The sequence below is a fragment of the Dreissena polymorpha genome, chromosome 5 (assembly GCF_020536995.1).
Source record: "Dreissena polymorpha isolate Duluth1 chromosome 5, UMN_Dpol_1.0, whole genome shotgun sequence".
NCBI lineage: Eukaryota > Metazoa > Mollusca > Bivalvia > Myida > Dreissenidae > Dreissena > Dreissena polymorpha.
The window spans coordinates 4,205,368-4,232,121 of NC_068359.1; the positions used below are offsets into that span (position 1 = coordinate 4,205,368).

The 26,754-nt window shown below is 34.9% G+C and overlaps 1 long non-coding RNA gene across 1 annotated transcript; it reads right to left on the reverse strand.

The window, feature by feature from the left end:
* Positions 1–9,697: 9,697 nt before the first annotated feature.
* On the reverse strand, positions 9,698–25,715 carry LOC127832325 (uncharacterized). The gene is made up of 3 exons (XR_008026790.1): positions 25,654–25,715; positions 24,195–25,398; positions 9,698–9,904 (listed from the first exon to the last, which is right to left on the reverse strand). It is a non-coding gene; the product is annotated as an uncharacterized LOC127832325 (long non-coding RNA).
* Positions 25,716–26,754: the final 1,039 nt, after the last annotated feature.

Consider the following 26,754-nt stretch of genomic DNA (forward strand, 5'->3'; position numbering starts at 1 on the left):
TAATAAAAGTAATACACTTTAAATTTACATATTTTCATGATTACTGAGCATTAAAGTTTCCCTTACATATCCAGTGATTCTTAAAAACAAATTTAACATCAAACTTCCTGAACAAAAAAACTGTATACCCTCTCAAATTTTTATGATGTTTTTTATGTTTCTTGTTCTTTAAAATTTCAAGACAAATGCAGATTATCCTAAAATTAAATTAAAGCTTAACAATTCTGTTCCTTGAATAATAGCGTCACATTTGTTTTGTTTAAATGTCTATTTTGATGACACATAGCCAACTAACAAAGCTGTTTATGTATTGAAGAGGTATTTTTTTTCAGCATATTTCCTTATATTCACTGCAATTTTTAGCTGCTTTACATGTATCTCATGGGGGGGGGGGGGGTTGGAGGGGTGGGGGGTGGGGTGGTGGTGGTGGTGGTGATGGTGGTTGATGGAGGAGGAGGAGGAGGAGGAGGAGGAGGAGAAGGAGGAGGAGGAGGAGGAGGAGGAGGAGGAGGAGAAGGAGGAGGAGGAGGAGGAGGAGGAGGAGGAGTAGTAGTAGTAGTAGTAGTAGAAGTAGTAGTAGTAGTAGTAGTAGTAGTAGTAGTAGTAGAAGTAGCAGTAGCAGTAGCAGTAGTAGTAGTAGTAGTAGTAGTAGTAGTAGTAGTAGTAGTAGTAGTAGAAGTAGCAGTAGCAGCAGCATTACAATACCAATACTTAAGAATGATCAAATGGGAAAAGGTAACCTAGCACTGGCAGTAAATATGGGGCTCATTTACAGGTCAGATTTGGAATCTCTGCTGTAAAATGAGATTTTAAATGAATTAAAGGGAGGCAAATGCTGTAATAAAAAGGACATGCATAAATGGTAGTTGTTTCCCTTGTTTGAACCATGCTAAATCCTTAAAATGCCTATTTCCAGTAACTGTGACCTTCACCTGTGACCTTGACCTTTGACCTAGTGACCTCAAAATCAATAGGGGTCATCTGCGAGTCATGATCAATGTACCTATGAAGTTTCATGATCCTAGCCCCAAGCGTTCTTGAGTTATCATCCGGAAACCACCTGGTGGACGGACCGACCCACCGACCGACATGAGCAAAGCAATATACCCCCTCTTCTTCGAAGGGGGGCATAATAAACAGTGACTTCAAAAGTGTTTACAATATCTTTTGATTTGCCCTTTGACCCACATGACCCAGCTTGGAGCATACTGTATACATGTATCACATTTACAAATGTTTTGCCAGTTTTAAGAATATTTGTTAATAAATTTGTTAATGTAGTGTTATTACACTATAAATCCCATATTTGACCAGTTTTATATGTATTTTGATTGTATGTCATAGCATGTCGTGTATCAGATACAAGATATTGGTGAAATCAGTGTACCAAGTTTAGTTTCAAGAGAATTAGGTAAACAAGTTAGTTTAAGGACAAATAGGTGAACAATTTAGTTTCAAGAGGAATAGGTAAACAAGTTAGTTTCAAGAGGAATAGGTAAACAAGTAAGTTTCAAGAGGAATAGGTAAACAAGTTATTTTCAAGAGGAAAAGGTAAACAAGAGAGCCAATTCTGTTTCTAAATTTACCTCTGGTGCTCTGTGACATAAAAATAAAATCAATTGATAACTAATATTTACATTAAAAGATAAATTATTGAAATAGCCTGCAAACAGGCAACCCTGATGGAAAACTTCCCCTATATAAAACAAGGGGGCCCTAAAGGCCAAAGTTGCTCACCTGAGATACAAAAGAGCTGACCTGCTCAGTGCAGCCCAAAGATATCAGTATAAACAAGAGGGCCAAGATGGCCCTAGTTTGCTCACCTGAGAGGAGTCGGTTAATTCAATCTTTACCAAACGTCAAACTTGACCTAGATATTGTCCAGACAAACATCCTGGTCAAGTTTCATCATTATTGAACCAAAACTCTGGCATATGGAGTGTTTTTATTTTTGTAAGATTAGACCTGGTGACCTATATTTTGAGTTGACCCCTCCCCCCCTTACCAAACATCAAACTTTGCTTACAAAAATAAATATTATGACCAAGATTCATAAAATCTGAAACAAAATTGTGACACTCTAGAGAATTTTGTATAATATAATGAAAATTTGGACAATCTAAGGGCAATAATTATGGCATTATTAAGTGATATATATAAAACCAATCTTTGTACCAAGTTTCATGATGATTGGGCAAAAAATGTGATTTCTAGAGTGTTCACGAGGTTTTTCTTATAAGAAAACTGCCCCCCCGGCAACCATGTTATTCAACTGACTGGAACCATTTTCAAACTCATCTCTCATATAAAGGAAACAAATGTTCTGACCAAATTTCATGAAAATTGGGCCAAAAATGTGACTTCTAGAGTGTTCACAAGTTTTCACTATATACATATAGAGAAAAATGCCCTGCCCACTGGCGGCCATGTTTTTTCACCGATCTGGACAATTTACGAACTCGTCCGAGATAGCAATAAAACCAACGTATTGACTAACTTTCATGATGATTGGGCAAAAATTGTGACTTCTAGAGTGTTTACAAGGTCTCTATATAGCCAAATAAGGAAAACTGCACCCCCCCCCCCCCGGCAGCCATGTTATTCAACTGACCGGAACCATTTTCGACCAAATTTCATGAAAATTGGGCCAGAAATGTGACTTCTAGAGTGTTCACATGTTTTCACTATATACATATAGAGAAAAATGCCCCGCCCACTGGCGGCTATGTTTTTTCACCGATATGGACCATTTTCGAACTCGTCTGAGATATCAATAAAACCAATGTTTTGACCAAGTTTCATGATGGTTGGGCAAAAATTGTGACTTCTAGAGTGTTTACAAGGTTTCTCTATAGCCAATTAAGGAAAACTGCCCACCCCCCTGGCAGCCATGTTATTCAACTGACCGGAACCATTTTCAAACTCAACTCTCATATCAAGGAAACAAATGTTCTGACCAAATTTCATGAAAATTGGGCCAAAAATGTGACTTCTAGAGTGTTCACATGTTTTCACTTTATACATATAGAGAAAGATGCCCCGCCCACTGGTGGCCATGTTTTTTCACCGATCTGGACCATTTTTGATCTCGTTTGAGATATCAATAAAACCAATGTTTTGACCAAGTTTCATGATGGTTGGGCAAAAATTGTGACTTCTAGAGTGTTTACAAGGTTTCTCTATAGCCAATTAAGGAAAACTGCCCACCCCCCTGGCAGCCATGTTATTCAACTGACCGGAACCATTTTCAAATTCAACTCTCATATCAAGGAAACAAATGTTCTGACCAAATTTCATGAAAATTGGGCCAAAAATGTGACTTCTAGAGTGTTCACATGTTTTCACTATATACATATAGAGAAAAATGCCCCGCCCACTGGCGGCTATGTTTTTTCACCGATATGGACCATTTTCGAACTCGTCCGAGATATCAATAAAACCAATGTTTTGACCAAGTTTCATGATAGTTGGGCAAAAATTGTGACTTCTAGAGTGTTTACAAGGTTTCTCTATAGCCAATTAAGGAAAACTGCCCATCCCCCTGGCAGCCATGTTATTCAACTGACCGGAACCATTTTCAAACTCAACTCTCATATCAAGGAAACAAATGTTCTGACCAAATTTCATGAAAATTGGGCCAAAAATGTGACTTCTAGAGTGTTCACATGTTTTCACTATATACATATAGAGAAAAATGCCCCGCCCACTGGCGGCTATGTTTTTTCACCGATATGGACCATTTTCGAACTAGTCCGAGATATCAATAAAACCAATGTTTTGACCAAGTTTCATGATAGTTGGGCAAAAATTGTGACTTCTAGAGTGTTTACAAGGTTTCTCTATAGCCAATTAAGGAAAACTGCCCACCCCCCTGGCAGCCATGTTATTCAACTGACCGGAACCATTTTCAAACTCAACTCTCATATCAAGGAAACAAATGTTCTGACCAAATTTCATGAAAATTGGGTAAAAAATGTGACTTCTAGAGTGTTCACATGTTTTCACTATATACATATAGAGAAAGATGCCCCGCCCACTGGTGGCCATGTTTTTTCACTGATCTGGACCATTTTTTATCTCGTCTGAGATATCAATAAAACCAATGTTTTGACCAACTTTCATGATGGTTGGGCAAAAATTGTGACTTCTAGAGTGTTTACAAGGTTTCTCTATAGCCAAATAAGGAAAACTGCCTCGCCCACTGGTGGCCATGTTTTTCAACGGACCAGAACCACTTTTGAACTCGACCAACATATCATTAAGGCAAACATTTTGACAAAGTTACATGAAGATTGGGCATGAAATGCGACTTCTACAGTTTTTACAAGGTTTTTCTTTTTTTTGACCTAGTTTTTGACCCAGCATGACCCAGTTTTGAACTTGATCGAGATATCATTGGGACAAATCTTCTGACCAAGTTTCATGAAGATCGGACATGAAATGTGGCCTTTAGAGTGTTTACAAACCAAATGTGGACGACGGACGGACGGAAGACGGACAAAGACAGGTCACAAAAGCTCACCTGAGCAATCAGGTGAGCTAAAATTGATCTGACCAAGTTTCATGAAGAGTGAACAATAAATGTTTCTTTTAGAGTGCTAACAAGGTTTCACTATAGCCATATAAGGATAAATTCCCCGACCCCTGGCAGCTATATTTTGCAAAACAAAAGAACTATTTTCAAACTGATCCAAGATATCATTAAAACAAATCTCACCAAGTGTTATGAAGATTGAAAATACAGTCGAAACTGACCTAACGGCCACCTGAATTTACCGGTCACCTGCAGACAACGGTCAGTCTGGAATCCCCCCGACGAAAAACACTCTATATTACACCTGAATTTAACGGCCACCTGTCCATAACGGCCAACGGCCACTATATTCAACTCCGAAATTCATATTTGAACTGAAATCAACGGTCACGCGTCAATCGTCTCGAGTAGCGAAATTAAAAACACTGCACATTATTTGTCCGTCTATTTTGCGGTTTAAGCGTTTGATAGCGGTTATTGCCTTTGATATTATAAAAGCGGCCTGCTGCGAGTAAACAAATAATAAGGTGTTGAGAAGGTTTGTTTTCCCGGGATAGTTGTGGGGGTTTCTTCAATAGAAAATATGTCAGAGTTTTTGACACGCTTAAAGTTATAATCGCTAATTAAATGACCGCTAATTAGTACATTGTACTTACAATATTGAGTATCGATTTTAAAATAACATTTTCGGATCATTCTTTAAAAGAGCTTTCTAGCGTTCACAACACTTTTAAAAGCAATCGGAATAATAAATCACGGAATAACAATGAGTGGTGAACGTAAGTTCCTCACATTAGAGGAACGAGTCAAGTGTTTGAAACTGTTTGAATCTGGAAAAAGTTCGCGTGTAATAGCAAGTGAGCTCTGTGTTGGACGTACGCAAGTGCAGAGTGTGCTTAAGCATAAGCGAGAAATTATGTAGGAGTATGAATCGAATGCAAATGTGAGTTTGGAGCGTTGTATTTTGTATGAGGTTGTTGAATTAAAATGCTTTTTGTGTGATGTTTGCGTACGAATAAATTTTAACAAACTTTTTGCGTCTTTTTCTTATTAGAACGGTACAACATCACCATTAACTATCGGTTTATGAAAGCGAATCCGCTTTTTAGACTTGTACGGACGTGACGTCAACGGCACGTGACAAGTTTAATTTATTGAATGATCAAGTAAACAATTATACTAGCGTTGATAAAGTCATTGCTTTAGTTTAATAACAATATGAAATTAAATCAATCTATAAGATATTATTCTGTATTTTTCAATGTACATAAATTCTGTTATTATGCTTAGTTAACGGCAATGAGCATTTGTTTAACACCGTATGCAAACGACTGGGTGGGGTAACGACGTAGCAATACTACCAACTGACAAACCATCTTAAAATTGTGATCCGAATTCAACGGTCACCTGTGGACAACGGTCACTTTGGTCATTTCCCTTGACTGACCGCTGAATTCAGGTTTGACTGTACATGTTATAATTAGAGTGTTATTAAGTTTTTACAAAAGCCATATAAGGAAAAATGCCCCACCCCCTGGCAGCAATATTTTTCAACCAAACGTAACCATTTTCAACCTCGTACAATATATCATTTGGAGAAATCTTCTGACCAAGTTTCATTAAGGTAAGACAATTAATGTAGCCTCTAGAGTGTTAGCAAGGTTTTACTATTGTAATATATAGCCATATAAGGAAAAAAGCCCCGCCCAATTGTGGCCATGTTTTTCAAGCAACCAGAACCATTTTTGAAATCGTTCAAGATATCATAAGAACAAATGATTTTGCCAAGTTTCATGAAGATTTGAATAAACAGAGAGAAGATATGCCCAAAACAAAATTAAAAAGAAGAATTGACAAAAGGCACATAAAATTAATGATGCAAAAATTATGGCTTTTACGCATTGCACTTTCCCTCGATAATAAATTTCTTTTTATGAAGTGTCATATTGATACCTCTTGTAGTTTTCAAGGTTCGACAAGACTACATTCTTCCAGTACACCCTGTCATAACTTTATACTAATATGTAGGGATGGGAACAAATATTTGAATAGAAAATTATGAGAAAATAAGCAGACTATTCAAATCTAAATTTCATATTAAAACATTCGATATTTATGCAAAGAAACTTCCCAAATATTCATAAATGCAAAGTCGCATTTTTGATTCAGTGCATACGACTTCAGTCATTGTTTGCATAACAAATGCTATCAATTAACAAGATAATAATTGTCATACTAAAGGGTATCAGGAGAGAGTGGTGCATATAGTGGGGATTTACATCCAAATATTGATTTATAATCCATGGTTATTGTAGTATTGTATCATGTTAATATGAGTACAGGTCTAAGGTTTATTGTAAGAGTTACATCCCTTGATATGAACATATATAGAGGGCGCTTATTTAAATGTGGAAACCTTCAATAGTGCCTCGTTGTAATTTGGTAGTCTAAGGAAGCGGCCGTAACTGGGTTCGACACTACAATTATCTAATCAGAATTTAGTAACTCAAATATGAACCAAATATTAAATTGTTGTGGTTGTGGAGTCCATTCACTCCAAATTGGGAAAACAAAAGCATAAATTATATATGGGTAGTAATCCAACTAATTTAGTATAGTTTTGAAAAAAAAAATGAAAATAGCAGTAATATATTTTGTGGAAATATAATATCTAATATCTTTTGAAAATAAAATGAATAAAGTTAAAATGAAGAACATAATTATTAGTATTCGTTCCCATCTCTACTAATATGTATATAATTTGATGAAAAATTAAAATTGTGTTTCTGTTTACTACACTAAACCATTGTTTTGTGATAAAAATTATCCTATTGAACAGAAATATGTTAAGCACACAATCATTTGTAGCATAATCAGAACTATCTTCATGTGTTTTACATAACAAATAAAACAATAACATTAAAAAAAATTACAAACACCTAGAAAAAAAAATTGTGCTTAGTAAGAGTTTTCTTTTGGTGGCAACAATCTTTAAATCACTGTTTCAGAATATTATGTAATGTTTTTACAATTTTGTTAAGCATTAGAACCTCTTATTTGACCATTTTGTAAAAAAATATTGATCAATCTATTTTACCTATTTTCTACTTGATGTAACTAGTGCAATAAACATTATATTTAGGCTTTAAATTAAAAAAAAATAATCTTCTACTCACAATTTCGTCCGTACAACAAACTCAATAGCTTTTTTATCAGTTTTTTCTCCTTCCTTCCTCACCGCTGTCACAAAATGTTGTGCTTTGCGCTCTAACATAGATTAATATATGCCTTACAATAAAAAAAAATCCTGAAAAGATCAAGCTTATACTGCTCAAATAGAGGGATGACCCTAAAGTTTCGTTTGCGCTAAATCTTTCATGAAAAAGCTGAAGTTTTATCAATAGAGGACTATATACTTTCGCTTATAAGACGCATTTTTAAGTCTTAAAGTAATAAGTTTCAGTGGGGGTCTCGTCTTATAAGCGAGATACTGGTGAAAAAAACAAAATTTCTCAAAAAATCGAGTTTACTGGGCTTACGCTGGCTAAATTATTGGACACTTGTCAGTTGTTTTGAATCATCGTGGCATCCATTTGCATTTTCTCTAAAGTCGGTGATTCGCCAATTCATGCATATAAACCAAATCGTATCAATAACTGTATACATACCGCTTTTCTAATGTTCATATTTATCCGATAATCCAATATAATTACAACATCACTTACGAAAAAATAATCTTAAACATTTATGACAATAAATATGTTTAAGAATTTCATAAACACAACCATATGCCTACGCCATTTTTCAGAAGTGTAAAGAGTACAGTGCATTATGGGACACAGCTTTCATTGGACGAGCTAATTTAAATTTAGATTGAATGAAATACGATCATGTACAAAAAAATGTTTTATTGCATCATACGCAGTAATGTAAAAAACGTGCTTCCCGGGAACTTTCTGATAACAGGTAAAAATGAAAGTGAATATCTGTTAACAGTTACACTGCGTTAGCATGTAAATTAATCATCTGGATTATATCATTTATTTTTTTAACACGTACTGCTCTGATAGGGAATACATGTATTAAACACTGACTCGCGAGTTTTTCACACCTTTATTGACATCACACAACAGATTAAAACCAATTAGCGGTGGAAGGTTGTTTAACCTCTAAGCCATTAAAATTGGTTAAACGGACAGATAAAGCAATGAAGCTGTGATCATTGCCATCTTTGTACCAGATTGCGGAACTTTGAATTTCAGATTTCCAGTTTGGGAAGTCATTTTTTATAGCATAATTCTACTTTTCGGTAGTCAACAACAATGCGTGAAAGGAAGGAGAATTTTAGCGCATATGCCCATTGCATACAACAACAACATTTTTTTATATCTTTTTTCTGATTTGGAAATGCAATATTTATCCTTTACAAAATATATAATTCTTGAAGAAAAACTGATGATTTTCTTCAACCTTCTGCCGCTTTTTGGCTGATGAAAACAGCAAAATTTGACCGCGTCTTATACACGGGTCAGTCTTAAATCCACCCATTAAATAGTCCAAAGTTGGGGTGCGTCTTATAAGCGAGGGCGTCTTATAAGTGAAAGTATATGGTAGCTCTGCTCATTTGAATTCCAGAGGTCTGTCTTCTTTGCTGTGTTTTTGTATTTTTTCATGCTTTTTGTACAACGTATGGTTCTCCTAGAGCCAATTGGCAATGTCAATCTCCTTTTCCTCTGAAAGGACAAGGATGTCTTCAGTTTCTGTAGGCGTTGCTGTTGCTTTAAGAAATAACAATGAAGCTGATGGCAATCTTGATTTGGACCACAAGATCTTTCTTTTTTGTTTCTAAGGTTCTTCATCGCTAGAAGATCATGGTGCTAGCAATGATCTTTTGAGAACTGGAAGGTTCACTTTTACAGTATGTTTAATTTCGGTTGGCATTTTGATGTTTTAGCTCTGTACATGAAATACGAGATTACTTCTTAGAGATCCAATTACAGAATGATGGAATCACCATGTGTTTGTGTATTGTGAAGTTTATGAGTCAAGTTTCTCTTCAAGTTTAACTATAATAGAATTTTACAGAACATGAAAGCAATGAAACAAATTTCCCCACCTACATAAACTAATTGTATATATGTTAACAGCAAATGCTTACTTAATCTGATAAACACTGACTACCAGCTGATGTGGCATACTTCTTAGCCTCCAGTAGTGTTGGCTGCATGATATTCTTGTCTGTCCTCTACCCTTCAATCTGTCTAGCTTGGGAAGCCCTGTCAAGAGTTGAAACTTCCGCTGGCATAGCTCTCCTGGTCATAGAGGCACTCAAACCACCACACCATGTAAAAAAATCAGCCATGCAGTAACCTGTTCAAATTTGAAAATAAGAGTGTTTAAGCAACCGACTAGCCTAAATTGAAGGTATAAATCAAAATATGGACTTTAAATATAAGTGTTTACAATTTCTTGGAATTCTGATTATCATGAAATATTCTGTGAAAAACTGTTTTTATTGATTACAATAAAATAGCAATACAAAATACTTTTGTTGAAAAAGAGGTTCAAAGTGTGGTACAGTGATTGTCATAATTTTGCTGTTGGCATAGCATTTCCCATTTCGGACCTCAAAAATGTTATCATCCAGAGATTCAAATGCAGGAAAACTGATAAAAAAAACACTTTGTCATTGAGTGAACATACAAATACTGGCCGTGTGTTAAGACACTGTGTAAAATAACTCCATGACAACTATTAAAATCAAATAATTTACTTTAAATATATTGACCATTTTCTGTTACATGTGTTTCAAAGCAAATCTTAATGGTGTATCTGTTTTTTTCTTTTATAAGGATCCACAAAGTAGATTTGCATTTTACAATAAAAATGATCAAAGATTAGTCAATATTTTTTTAATTCCACCAGTAATCTTATTTCCACCGATAATTTAAGTTTATGCAATAATTGTAATTCAGCCTGTTATCTTATCTCCACATGTAATTTGAAATACCTGCAAAATGTCATTTACATATTTTGTTTCTATTTTCCACCCAGATTCCGCCTCTCTTCTTAAACGCATACATAAAAAAATATGTCTGAAAATTATTGTTATGAACAGAATTAAGTTTCCATGCCGATTCTGGGCAAATATTTCATACAGGTAAAATTTATGTCCATAGTTTTTTATCCAGAAATGCACCACTAAATAAAAGCAATGCTTTTGTAAAACCCTTAGTTATGGGTACTTTTTGAAAGCCGCCTTTTGTCAGTCAGGTGTAAACATGTTTCATTTCGAATGTTATTTACTGCTGACATGCACTTAGGTCAACAAAACAAGATGACTAGGCAAATATCTATAAAAAATATCTATTTAAAACATGGTCAAAGATATCCATAAATAAGAGAGCAAAATGCCTTAAGTTGCTCACCTGTTGCCAAAAGTCGGAAGCTTTTGTGATGTTTAAAGAACTATTTTAGAACTTGGCTGAGATATTATTATCACAAATTATATAAGCAAGTCTAATGAAGATCAAAATCCAAAATCAATTTCATGATACAAGAAAGTTACAATCAATTTGACCTGTTGCTAATTTAGATGATTATCAGTCAAAGCATCAATGTATTGATATCGTGTGGAATTGTTCAATTTTAATTACCAGCGCCTGTGACATAAACTTTTGACCATTCAGTTGGGGTCTTCCTTTCTTGCCATGTACCCATACTTATGTTCATGATCTTGGATCAAGGCATTCTCAAGACAAATTGCAGTCCTGAATTCATGTTTTAAGCCCCTTTGACCTTGACCTTTGACTGCTTGATATTAACATTTATTGGTGTTTTCATTTCCTGCCATGTAACTATCATACCAATTTGTATGATCATAATGTCAAACCTTTTTCTATATATATATCATGACAAAACGCAATAGTATACAGATGGACCATTGGTCGACTAACATGCAAAGCAATAGCCCCACACTTCATTGAACAAGGGGTGTGGGGTGGGTTAGTGGGGTCATACAACAGTCAATCTTGTGGATGTGACAACTTTGTATTCCCCCAGCGCGTTTTCACTCTATTTAGATATTGTATTAAGCGACTTTATCTTACTTGACCAGCAACTGCTGATTTTAGAGTATTTTGATGTCCAAATCTTGGATTTAGCGACCACTTGGGGGTTAAATTGGAAAATTGTTTGACCGTAAAGGGACAAACTTAATTTCCAATTTATTGTTAATTTGATGTTATAAAAGGGAAGCCGCTTCCTATCAAAAAGCCATAAAACAACACTTTCTCGCCGATAAAAGTGGCTTCATAAGTCTATCAATGAACATGCTAAACCAATCGTGCCATAGCACATGCATAGCTATGCCTGTTGATTCTTTTACAGAGAACGAAGGTGGAATTAAGGGTTAAGTGCCTTACCCGATGTGCTGATATTGAGCACGTGATTCACAAATGTTCAGTCCCAATTATTTGCAATCATAATTACACGGCATAGGCTTTGAAACAATGAATACATTTATTTTGGCTTTTCGCGAATGGCCGAGTAGTTCTGTTATACCAACTTCCTGTACATTTTTTTAAATGGCGACCGTTTGTGATTACGAAATTCTTAAAACACATTAATTGTCAAAAAACTGCGAAGTGTTTTGTTGGATTATTAGTAGTTATAGATTTGCAAGGTAATACTATTCTTAACTAACACTAATATCTGGATTATTTTAATTTAAATGTTAAATAATATAGTTGTGTCACAGAATCGATCTATGAATTTGATAATGACGATGAAGATCATTTTACTAAGAGACCACTTTTGGTTACTCCCTTGTCTGGTTGCTTAATACAAGATTGACTGTAATTTATATCTTTCATTTAAATAAGTCTTGTGCTCAGGTGAGCAAAATTTCAACAAACTCTGGCCTCAAAAAAGCTTCTGGATCCCATTTCTTATTTGTCATTGAACCAACCTTCTTAATGAAATATGCCCTAAAAACGATTAAATTAATGCTCCTGCAAAACATGGCACAATAGATCTATGCTATTTTGAGCTGGAAATTCTAATGGGCGCATGCTACTGAAAACAAATCTCATCTTTCAGGTATTTTCCAATTTGACCTTGTAAGTTAACAAGAAAATGTTCTCTGTATGTTATAAAAAAACTATGCAGAACTCAGCATTTATTATAATTACCTCTACTTTTGATATGCTAATTGTGTCCAAAATAAGGCTAATCTAATGTGTTTTTTGGCTTTTTAGCATCATTATGGTTAACCGATTATTGGATTATATTGTGACAAGTAAACGATCTATAAATCAATTTCCGATACATAATTGTAGCGTTGTTAAATACATCTGCATGAATTTAACTACGATTTGTTAGTATCTTTGATTAACTTTACTTTTAAAGTAACAACTAACATGTGGCAAAATGATATCATCTTGGATGTAGTTGCATGAAGACACAATTATATTGTTCAGCGGTGCATATATGTATTGATACACACAGTCCTGGCGTGGAGAACTTTTATCAAATTGTCAAACATCAAAATTGCAAAAGAATGTATTCTAGATCATCCTCAATGTTATCTTTTTTTAGTTGTGATAATGACTTTAATAATAGTGTTGTTGTTTTTCTTGGTGTTATTTTACTGTACACGAATATGTTTGTAATTAGTTTTTTTTATAGAGAAAACCAAAATGCATGCACGCATGCACACACAAACACACACGCACACACACACTACAATTGATTAGCTGATTATGAGATATGTATGCTATTGGACACGTGTTTAACTTGTCAATTAGTATGCATTTCTAATAGATCTAATATAGATTTATACCAAGTTGTAAAAGATGTTAACAGGTAAATGCTAAGATAGCAATCGATACAAACTTTTGATATGCTATTTGTATCCAAAATAATTAAGGTTAATCCAATGTGTTTTTTTGCCTTTTTAGCTTCATTAAGTTAACTGATTATTGGATAATATTGTGACAAGTAAACATAATTCCACAGGGCTCTCAGAAACGCTTACTCAAGCCTATTTGTACCATGAATTTGAAAAATGACGCCTATTTGAAACCAATTTAGAGTTCCCAGGACGCACTTTTTTTGAATAACTGGGATCTTCAAGTAAATCCTTCAACAAACATAACCTGTAAAGCAACCTCCTATTTAAACTCAAGCCAACACAATTTATTTCCTCACACCTGTTTAAAATCCAATTAATCAAGTTCAGTAATGTGTCTAATTTGTCCAATAGTTTTCCCACATCTAATTCTCCATGGAGCTAAGCCCTAATGCTTTATCTAACAGTATGAGCATGCTTCCAGTAATGTAGTGTTGATTAATGCCGTTTTAAATGGTCACTTGCTGATATGTTACAAGTGTACAGTTTTAGCTTCCTAGAAACTTGCCCCTAAAAGAACTTTAATGTCTGCCAACACCATTCACAACTTGCAGTATTTTTCAGGCACAGGTTTAATTGATGTCATCTGGTAACACTGTTGGGATTGTCAAAGACTTTTGTATTTAACTGGTTTTATTGTTGTTTCAAATGGAAATATCATTGCAGGGTAGTGATGTTTGGTTTACAAACAAGAGGGCCGGAAAGGCCCAAAGTCGCTCACCAGAGATTCAAAGAAACTGACCTGTTTTGTGCAGCCCAAAATGTCATAAGAACAAAATGTTCTTACCAACTTTCATGACTAGTGAACATCCTGGCAGCCACATTTTTCTACAGACCAGAACCACTTTCATACACATCCAAGATATCATTTAAACAAATATTCTGACATGAAGATTCATGAAGCCATAAAAGGAAAAATTCCCAACCCCCAGGTGGCCATATTTTTCAAGAAACTGGAACCATTTTCGAACTTGTCGAAGATATCATTGGGACAAATCTTCTGACAATGTTTCATGATGATCGGACAGTAATTATGGCTTCTAGAGTGTTCAGAAGGTTTTACTATAGCTATATAAGGAAAAATGCCACGCCCCCTTGGGGACCATGTTTTTCCACCAACTGGAACCATTTTCAAACTTATCCAAGGTATTATTGGGAAAAATCGTCTGGCCAAGTTTCATGATAATCGGACAATAAATGTGGCCTCTAGAGTGTTAATAAGGTTTTACTAAGCCATATATAGCCATATAAGGAAAAATGCCCCGCCCCTGGTGGCCATGTTTTAAAAGCAACCAAACCCATTTTGGAACTCATCTAAGATATAATTTGGACAAATCTCCTGACCAAGTTTCATGAAGATCGGAAAAATAAATGTGGCCTCTAGTGTTAACAAGGTTTTACTATAGCTATACAAGGAAAAATGCCCCGCCCCCTGGCGGCCATGTTTTTCAACCAATCAGCATCATTTTTGAACTCGTCCAAGATATTGTTGGGATGAATCTTCTGACCAAGTTTAATGAAGATCAGATAAAAAATGTGGCCCCTATAGTGTTAACAAGATTTTACTTTAGCCATATAAGGAAAAATGCTTTTCAAGCAAACATAACCATTTTCAAACTCATCCAAGATATTATTGAGACCAATCTTCTGACCAAATTTCATGAAGATTGGACAATAAATGTGGCCTCTAGAGAATTATCAAGGCAAATGTTGACGCCGCACAACGCACGACAGACAAAAGACGATCACAAAAGCTCAACATGAGCACATTGTGCTCAGAGAAAGCTAGAAAGTAAATGTATACAAGTGTGGTGTGTATGTAAATATATAAAGCACTTTTATGAACACTTGCCTATTATATAAAAGAGTTGTTTATTTTATTTTTTTTCTACATGATTTTTTATTTATGTAACAATAAAGAGAACATAATGATTGGGATTCCTAATGTACATTTTGCATTTGGGTTTTTAATAATGAAACCAACAATTATTTATTATTTTATATTCATTCTTTATTTAAATGTTTTTTTTGCTGAAAATTTGAAGACTTGTGCAATATTCATTGGGACTCCTATTTTTTCGTTTGGACTCCTACTTTTTCCAAGTAAGGAGTCCAAGGACTCCTATTTTAAAATCCTAGTGAGACCCCTGTTCTATAAATCAATTATAGATACATAATTATACATGTAGTGTTGTTATATACATTTACATGAACTTAACTACGATTTGCTGGTATATTTGATTAACTTTATTTTTAAAGTAACCACTAACATGTGGCAAAATGATATCATCTTGGATGTAGTTGCATGAAGACACAATTATATTGTTCAGTGGTGCATAATGTATTGATACACACAGTCTGGCGTGGAGAACTTTTATAAAATTGTCAAACATCAAAATTGCAAAAAATGTATTCTAGATCATCCTCGATGTTATCGGGTTTTTTAGTGGTGATAATGATAATTTTTATAATAGTGTTGTTGTTTTTCTTGGTGTTATTTTACTGTACACAAATATGTATGTAATAAGTATTTTTAGAGAAAAACAAATTGGCTCGCACAAGTGCAAACACATGCACGCACACACAAACAAACACACGCATACACATAAACACACGCACATACACACACACACGCAACCGCGTACGCACAAACACAAACAAATGCACATACACTTTTTTGGCATTTTTGTACGTTTGCTTTCATAGATAGACATCCATATAAGTTGAGCTTAATGACTAATAGAAAAGAAAAAAAAGACAAAGTAACAAAACCACGCAAAAGAAATAATAAACTCACATTGAACATGATGTATATACATATAATATATATATATATATATATATACGTTGACGTTGTAATATATTGTATTATGCCCTGATGAGCTATGCGAAACGCGTTGGCTAAATCAATATATATTTAAAATCCCAGACACGTGTTTTTACTTTTATTATATATATATATATATATATATATACATATTTACACTCATGTACTAATTATCCTCATATTTTTAATTTTTCATTTATACAGAAACTACCGACCACGCACTATTTTTTTTGCATACATTTTTTATTCATGTCTTTAAACTTGTTTTTAACACAACTCTCTCATCTTAATAGGCAAGATCCATTACACAATAAAATAATAAAGCTATTTGAAAACAATAACAATGTGTGAAACAAATAATGCTCTCTCAATGTAGAGGTTTAAACAACAGTAAACTTTTGAGATTCTGTTAGCTATTGCTATTGTTGCAATGTTGTAATCAGTATTTACTAAGCTAAAAGGTCTCCAGTTGTTTAGTGACTCTAAGTCTTTATCTTGTTTTGGAATGAGTGTGAGGATGCCTTGTTTTTGAAGTTGGGTTAAATTTTCAGTTACATATGAGTGGTTAATAGAATTCAGGTAATATATTTTTTATGTCATCCCAAAATACTTTGTAAAATTCTGCTGATAATCCATCAAACCGGGACTTTTGTTATTACCCATTTCTTTTAGAGCAGTAAGACTCTCGTATTCATTTATTAAGCCTTCACATGATTGTTTCTCACCTTCTGTGAGTTGTTGTATGTGTGTTTCAAAAAAGGTTAATGTATTACTATTATTGTACTTTAAATGTGTTTTTTTACTGTAAAGGTTTGAGTAAAATTTACTCTGTTTGTCTAATATATTTTTTGTTTCTCTGATTTCTTTGTTTTTTATTTTCAGTTTGTGTATGGTTTTACTTTCATAATGTCGTTTTTCTAAATTTGCAAAGTACTTAGATTTTTTTTCATTTTGTTCAGTGTGTATAGCTCTTGCTCGAATTAACATGCCATTTATTTTCTCTTCTATAATATTGTCATATTCTTATTTTGTTTCTCTTATTAGTTTTATAATGTTTTCATCATCAGCAATGCTATTGTTAAATTGTTTTTCTAATGTCTCTAATTTTTCAATAATTGGATGTTCTTTCTCCTGATTTCGTTTTTTTGTCACAGATGAAAATTTTACACTAATGTTCCTAACAGTCCTTTTTATCAGCTCCCATAAGGTATTTGGATTAATATTTTTGTTAAGTTCTACTACTGACTGTTTTCATGTTTGATTTGTGTTTGATACTCTTTTTTTAGCAGCATAGTATTATTTAATTTAAAGTATCCAGGTTCTTTTTCTTGTATTTTGTTATCGCTTGTTATTTTTATAAGTGAATGATCTGTTTTTAAACACTTTGTGAAAGTTTCATAAAGGAGGAGTTGGGCTCGGAAGAAAATGTCAAATTCAATCTGTTTTTAGTCGTTGTGTCCTTGATATCAACCGAAAAATAAAATATATGCCAGGGCACTTGGTGACAATCATTTTGTGAAAGTTTCATTGAAATCCGTTGAGAAATGAAGGAGGAGTTGCGCTCGGAAGAATTATTCTGCCCGTCCGCCGACATTCACCAATCTAATAACCAGATTTTTCCTTGGAGATATCAACGTAATTCTTTCGCATGACACACCGTCCAATGATTGTGAACAAATGTACTGAGTCATTTTAAAATCTCACAATGAATGACATAGTTATGGCCCGGACAAGCTCATTTAGAATTGTTCTGCCCGCCCGCCCGCTGACATTCACCAATCTAATAACAAGTTTTTCCTTCGGAAAACCTGGTTAAGAATGCCACGCCCCCTGGCAGCCATGTTTTTCAACCAACCAAAACCATTTTTGAACAATTCCAATGTTTTATTGGGACACCTAGAGTGTTAACAAGGTTTTACTATAGCCATATTAGGAAAAATGCCCTGGTGGCCATGTTTTTCAACAGACCAGAACCATTTTCGAATTCATCCTGGATATCATGAGAACATATGTTCTGACCAAGTTTCATGAATAAATGTGACATTTAGAGTGTTAACTAGTTTTTATCATAGCCATATTAGGAACAAGAGTGCTAAAATGTCACAAGATATGCCCGTTTCATTGAAGATTTTGGACAACTTGATAACATTACCATTTGAGTGGCAAAATGATATCTTTTTGAAAATTAAGCAACACATAACTTTACCATTTGAGTGACACCATGCTAAATCCTTGAAATGCACTATGTGACCCCGTGACCTAGTTTTTGACCCAGCATGAACCATATTTTAACTTGACCTTGATATCATTTAGACACAACTTCTGACCAAATTTGGTGAAGATCCGATGAAAACTATTTCAATTAGAGAGCCGACACCATGGTAAATGCTTGAAATGCACTAAGTGACCTCGTGACCTAGTTTTTGACCCTGCATGACCCATATTTGAACTTGACCTAGATATCATCTAGACACAACTTCTGACCAAATTTGGTAAAGATCCGATGAAAACTACTTCAATTAGAGAGTGGACACCATGCTGGATCCTTAAAATGCACTAAGTGACCTCATGATCTAGTTTTTGACCCAGCATGACCCATATTTGAACTTGACTTAGATATCATCAAGACACAACTTCTGACTAAATTTGGTAAAGATCAGATGAAAACTACTTCAATTAGAGAGCTGACATAATGCTAAATGCTTGAAATGCACTAAGTGACCTCGTGACCTAGTTTTTTGACCCAGCATGACCCATATTTGAACTTGACCTAGATATCATCTAGACACAACTTATGACCAAATTTGGTGAAGATCGAATGAAAGCTACTTCAATTAGAGAGCGGACACCATGCTTAATCGTCGAAATGCACTATGTGACCCCGTGACCTAGTTTTTGACCCGGCATGACCCATATTTGAACTTGTCCTAGCTATCATTTAGACACAACTTCTGACCAAATATGGTTAAGATCGGATGAAAACTACTTCAATTAGAGAGCTGACACCATGCTCAATCCTTGAAATGCACTAAGTGACCCCATGACCTAGTTTTTAACTCGGCATGACCCATATTCAAACTTAACCTAGAAATTGTCTAGATACAACTTCTGACCAAGTTTGGTGAAGATCGGATGAAAACTTTTTGAACAAGCGAATTCGTTGTATTGATATCCCCCGCCAATATGCTACTGGACACAAAAGTGGTATATTTGACACTCGAAAAAGTATTTTTTCAAGATACAAAGGACCATAACTCTGTTATAAACAGATGGTGTAAATGTCATTTGGCGTGCATCATACTCTTATCCATATATAAACTTATACCAAGTTTCAATGAAATCCGCCAAAGTCTTTCCAAGATATGTCTTCGGACACAAAAGTGCCGGACAGATGGACAGACAACGCCAAAACAATATCCCTCCGCCTATGGCGGGGGATAATTAGACAGCGGACACTGCTGTGGACAGCGCCCGCCCGCCGCCCACCAAGGGTGATCTTATAACACGTCCCTTTTTAAACGGGCGTATAAAAATGCCCCACCCCCTGGCAGCCATGTTTTTCAACCAACCAAAACCATTTTCAAACTTGTCCAAAATGCCCCGCCCCCATCTGGATGCCATGTTTTTCAAGCAAAAGGAACTATTTTCAAACTCGTTCAAGATATCATTGGGACAAATTTTCTGACCAAGTTTCATGATGATCAGACAATAAATGTGTCCTCTAGAGTGTAAACAAGGCAAATGTTGACGCCACACAACGCACAACGGACAAAAGGCGATTACAAAAGCTCATCATGAGCACATTGTAAGCAAATTAGGAAGGAGTGCTCCGAGTCCTACATACTGCAGCCTCAGGCGTGAAAGAACCTCATAAACTTTTTAATTCACACATACTTTACTTGATTTTTCAAATTATTTAAACACACTCATAATGTGAGATACTACATTTATATAATTTAAACTGCACATGACCAATGTAAACTATGTGTGCATATTGAAATATTTGGATGATCATGTTTCAGAATGTTTGTACAAATGTGGTGAAATAGTTCCTGATAATGCACATTTCTGCGCAAAAATGTGGCACACCAGTCATCAAACAAGGTAAGTATAAAATTTAATAAAATAATCATCAATGCATTGTTTGTTAAGTAGGAAAACACAAAAGGAATGGCATTTTGCAAAAAATGTCATATTTTCAGATATTAATGTTCACTTGATTCAAATAAAATAATAAATTTCTGTAACATAGCTACATTTATTCAAAATAAAAGCCATTATCAAATTAACGATGTAAACAAGAAACACATATCAAGTATGAATGGTTTTAGACACTTAGACAACCAGTAGAGGACATTACATATCAAGTATAAAAGGTGTTGTACACTTTAGAGGACCAGTAAAGGACGTCATATATCAAGTTACAAGGTATCAGATACTTAAGAGGACTAATAGAGGACATAAAATATGAAAGGTATTAGACACTAAGATGACCAGTAGAGGACATCCGATATCAAGTATGAAAGGTATCAGACACTTTAAAGGACCAGAAGAGGACATCACATATCAAGTATAAAAGGTATCAGACACTTAAAATGACCAGAAGAGGACATCACATATAAAGTATGAAAGGTATTAGGCACTAAGAGGGCAAGTAGAGGACATTGCATATCAAGTGTGAAAGGTATCTGACACTTTAGAGGACCAGTAGAGGACATCACATATTAAGTTTGCAAAGTATTAGACACTAAGAGAACCAGTAGAGCACATCACATATCAAGTATTAAAGGTATCAGACACTTAGATGACCAGTAGAGGACATCACAATTCAAGTATGCAAGGTATCAGACACTTAACATGACCAGTATAGAACACCACATATCAAGTATGAAAGGTATCAGAAACCTTAGAGGACCAGTAGAGGACATCACATATAAAGTATGAAAAGTGGCTGACACTTAGATGACCAGTAGAAGACATAACATATAGAGTATGAAAGGTTTCAGACACTATACAGGACCAGTAGAGGACATCACATATAAAGTATGAAAGGTATCAGACACTTTAGAGGACTGGTCCAGGACATCACATAAAAGTATGAAATGTATCTGAAACTTAGAGGACCAGTAGAAGACAACATATATCAAGTATGAAAGGTATTAGAGACCTAGAGGACCAGTTGAGGACATCATTTATCAAGTATGAAAGGTATCATAAACTTTAGAGGGCCAGTAGAAGACATCATATATCACGTAAAAAAAATGGTAAAAAAACACTTAAAAGGACCAGTAGAGGACATCATTTATCAATTATGAAGGGTATCAGAGACTCTAGAGGACCAGTAGAAGGCATCATATATCAAGTATGAAAGGTATCAGACACCTAGAGGACCAGTAGAGGACATCACATATCAAGTATGAAAGGTATCAGACACCTAGAGGACCAGTAGAGGACATCACATATCAAGTATGAAAGGTCTCTGAAACTCTAGAGGACCTGTGGAGGACATCGCATATAATGTCTGAAAGGTATCAGACACTTCAGAGGACCAGAAGAAGACATCACATAACAAGTATAAAAGGTATCAGATACAAAGAGGACCAGTAGAGGACATCACATATCAAGTATGAAAGGTATGAGAGAATTAAGAGGACCAGAAGAGGACATCATATATCAAGTATGAAAGGTCTCTGAAACTCTAGAGGACCTGTGGAGGACATCATATATCAAGTATGAAAGGAATCAGACACTTTAGAGGACCAGTAGAAAACATCACATAACAACAATGAAATGTATCCAACATATTATGGGACCAGTAGAGGACATCACATATCAAATATGAAAGGTATCAGACATTTCAGAGGGTCAGAACAAGACATTACATATCAAGTATGAAAGGTATCAGACATTGTAGAGGCGAGGACTAGAGTAGTGGGCATCACATGTTAAGTATGAAAGGTATCAGAAACTTTAGAGGACTAGTAGAGGACATCACATATCAATTATGAAAGGTTGCAGACACTTAAGAGGACTAGAGTAGTGGGCAACACATATTAAATATGAAAGGTATCAGAAACTTAGGAACCTGTAAAGGACATCCCATATCAAGTATGAATGGTATCAGACACTTAGAGGACCAGTAGAGGACATCACATATCAAATATGAAAGGTATCAGACACTGTAGAGGACCTGTAGAGGACATCACATATCAAGTATGAAAGGTATCAGACACTGTAGAGGACCAGTGGAGGACATCACATATCAAGTATGAAATGTATCAGATACTTAGAGGACTAGTAGAGGGCACTTAAAGACTAGTAGAGGACATCACATATCAAGTATGAAAAGTATTAGACACTAAGAAAACCAGTAGAAGACATCACATATCAAGTATGAAAGGTATCAGACACTAAGAGGAACAGTAGAGGACATCACATATAAAGTATGAAAGGTTTCAGATTCTTTAGAGGACCAGAAGAGGACATCATATATCAAGTATGAAAAGTATCAGACACTTAGTGGACAGATATAGGACATCACATATCAAGTATGAAAGGTTGCAGACAATTAGAGGACTAGTAGAGGGCACTTAGAGACTAGGCTAGGGCATCACATATCAAGTATGAAAAGTATTAGACACTAAGAGAACCAGTAGAGGACATCACATATCAAGTATGAAAGGTATCAGACACTAAGAGGACCAGTAGAGGACATCACATATCAAGTATGAAAGGTTTCAATTCTTTAGAGGACCAGTAGAGGACATCACATATCAAGTATGAAATGTATCAGACACTGTAGAGGACCAGTAGATGACATCACATATCAAGTATGAAAGGTTTCAGATTCTTTAGAGGACCAGTAGAGGAAATCACATATCAAGTATGAAAGGTATCAGACACTGTAGAGGACAAGTACAGGACATCACATATCAAGTATGAAAGTTATCAGACACTGTAGAGGACCTGTAGAGGACATCACATATCAAGTATGAAAGGTATCAGACACTGTAGAGGACCAGTAGAGGACATCGCATATCAAGTATGAAAGGTTGCAGACACTTTTAGGACCAGAAGAGGACATCACGCATCAAGAATAAAAGTTATCAGACACTTTGAGAACCAGTAGTAATTTCCTATTTGATCTCAAATGATATGTCCTTATTTATAACATGCATCAACAATAATTTCATAAATGTACTTCACACTTTGTACTATGATAACATAATTGCTCAGAGGCTACATGCAGATGATGAGTATCTCTGATTTGTACAGCAAATAATGATTAGACAGTATATCAGCTGATATTGAATATTTTAATATTTAATTAGAACCTGAATACTACAATCTAGCTGATCTGGACCAATAAATGTACTTTAACACTATGGTCATAACTCTTTAACTCTAGACAAAAGCTAATACCAAATTCATTAAGAAAGATTATCAAAGAACATATTGTTTGCAGATCACTTTGTCAATAGAAGGGGTTTAATTATAAAATTTAAAAATTAAACGAGACTTACCTTGGTTAAGTCGCTGTTTGATTTAAATTCTATGAGAAATAAAAGTTGAGGAAGCACTAAATGAGATCAGTGCTCATGTATGCGCAATCAGTCTTTTAAGATACAAAATTTGTTTGGATGCAACCTAAATGTAACATAAATTAAGTTTTATAATCATTACTATTCATTAAATTCATTATATTATATTGTAACTGAAGTTGGGAGGGAGGGCGGCATTTAATTCCTCCTCAACTTTTATTTCTCATAGAATTTAAATCAAACAGCAACAAAACCAAGGAAAGTCTTGTTTAATTTTTAAATTCTATATCAAAACATGTTTCGTCGTCCTTAAATGAGATTTTGAAGCCTGCAGCCTAACAATTTTGAGAAATACTACATGAAACAGCACAATGCAAATACCTTTTTGTTAGATCTGTTATCACATCCTTAACACTGTTTCAGCAAAGGTGTTCTGTCCATGGATAGTTTTGTTGTAATAATTTATGAATGTACTTTCCTGAGACCAGCCCGCTGTCTTCAGAATGTCAGATATTAGAACCCCATAGTTTTGGCCTTAGATGAAGCTGCTGCCCGAACACTGTGAGCAGTAAATTTCTGGGTGTCGATTCCTGATCTTGCCATCACAACATGAATCCACCGGCTTATTGTATCTCTGGTAACCGGTCAGAATGGTTTGATATAACTTATAAGTAGACTATCATCGGTATTATTTCTACATGGTTTAGTTCTAACTAAATATTCCTTCAACACAGTTATAGCACACAATCTCCTATCTGGAGGATAAGCTTTTAAAACTAAAGAAGAACAATCAAAGCCTGGCCGACTCTGTTTGAACAAACTATTAAACTGAATTTATGTAACCTGAACTGAACTTTTTTAACAGTTTATAACTCAAAACATGTAAAGTCTGTGCCCTAGCTGCGTTCGTAAGTCCCAACAGCGTGGTCAATTTCAATTTTAAATCCTTAAGCGTAAGAGTCCTCACAGGCGAAAGTTTCCGCAAATAATTCAGTACCAAATTTACGTCCCATGTTTCAGTAAGTTTTGGCGTAGGAGTTCTAAGATTATACACTCCCTTCATAAATCTCACAACAGTAGGGTGAGAACCAGCATGGAAAGTATCCAATCAAATTCCCATTGATGGAAGAGCACCACGTGCAGTATTCAAGGCACTATATCCTAGCCCTTTGTTATATTGTTCAGTTAAAAATTCAACTACATCTGTTATAGAAATTGAAACTTGAGAAATTTGTTTTCTATCGCAATACTAAAATCCATCTTGAAATATAGCATTGATATTGACATTTTGTTGAATTTTGCCAAGAGGACATAAAAATTCTGCCATGGTAGCCGTTCTAGAAAAACCCTGTTTTCTGTAAGAATTCCTGACACTTTGCATGCTATTAAAACTAGTTCTTCCTTGAGAGGATGTGGTAACTCTTGATGTGGAAGGTAGAGCTTCTTTCCTCTCGGTAGAATCAACGGGTTCTGCACCAGAAGTTTCATTAATAATGGAAACCATGTCTGTGTCGGCCACTATGGAGCTCTAACTAAGGCTTTTGATTGTTCTTGTTTGGTCCTTCAAATGCACCTTGGCAACAAACTGAAAGGTGGGAAAATATAGCAATAATTAAAATCTGCCCAGTTGAGCGTAAAAGCATCAATAAATTTAGCCCCAGGATCTGGCTTCCATGCACAGTACAATTTAAGCTTCGTATTAAGTCGGGATGCAAATATATCAATTTCTGGGGTTTTAAACTTATCGCACATAATTTTAAATACATCATTACACTGTGCAATGACAATTCTGTACGTTCATTGAACACTCTAGATGGCGTATCAGCCTCATTTTCTTAACCTGCAATGTGTGTACATGAAATCCAGATATCATGTGCACTGCAAAGAGACCAAATTTCCTGACTAACTCTGTCACAAACCAATGATTGAGTTCCCCCCATGTTGTTGAAATTCATTAAAAGTTTTAAGATAATTAAAGAAAGTTTAATTCTTTCTTAAAGCAGCTCCATTACAGAGGGAGAGGTTAAAATCAGTGGGGAAAAAAACTTGTTTGTGATAAATGTCAATTGTCACGAATATAATTATCATAATGTGCTATCAATTAACAGGCGTTCAAAAGTATCTTCATGATACAAATGCAATTAAACGACCTTTCTTCGAAAGACCCTCTTAAAATAGACTTAGATTTTTTGGACATGTGAAAAGATATTGTTAATATGGCAGTTCACGCAAAATTTGGTTCCTATTAATAAACTTATTTAACATATGGGTATTATTATCAATAATATTTTATTGATTTACATTCATTAATTGATTTACTTTTAATTCGTGTTTTTTTCTGGTTGGGAGGCGGAGCTTGGTTCTAAGCGGGATGCTCAAAGCATACACATCATGCACAGCTTGTAAATGTTAACTTATTGCCTGTAACATGTGAGTAACTTGGTTACTTTTTACCATGTGGTCATTTTAACCAACGACCAAAGAGTTCTAAATAGCTGAAAAGAGTCTTCATACTCTTACTTATTTGACTGTGTTGAAATTATTAAACCAGAGAGTTTAGACATTTGATAGTGTCTCAGAAATGTTATTTAAGGCAGTTTATGTGAAAGTATCTTGTTTTTCATGTTTTCATTTCTGTTATTTTGCCATTTTGTAACACAGCAGGGTAAAAACATACATCATAATTATAAGCTCATTCAAAAATGAGGTCTTATCATAAAAACGCTGCTAGGTTACTGGTGACACATTTTGCTCCTTAGCTCAACACATTTCTTTAACAAAGATGAAGTTTTAATATATTTTTTTTTATAGTTTATTAGTTATACTATGTATCAATATGCTCCCTTAGACTTTACAAGTCTTACTTTATTACATGAATTGCACTGCCTACTTTAAAACAGCCTCAGAGCATATCTAATTAAGATTAGATAAAAGTTAATTG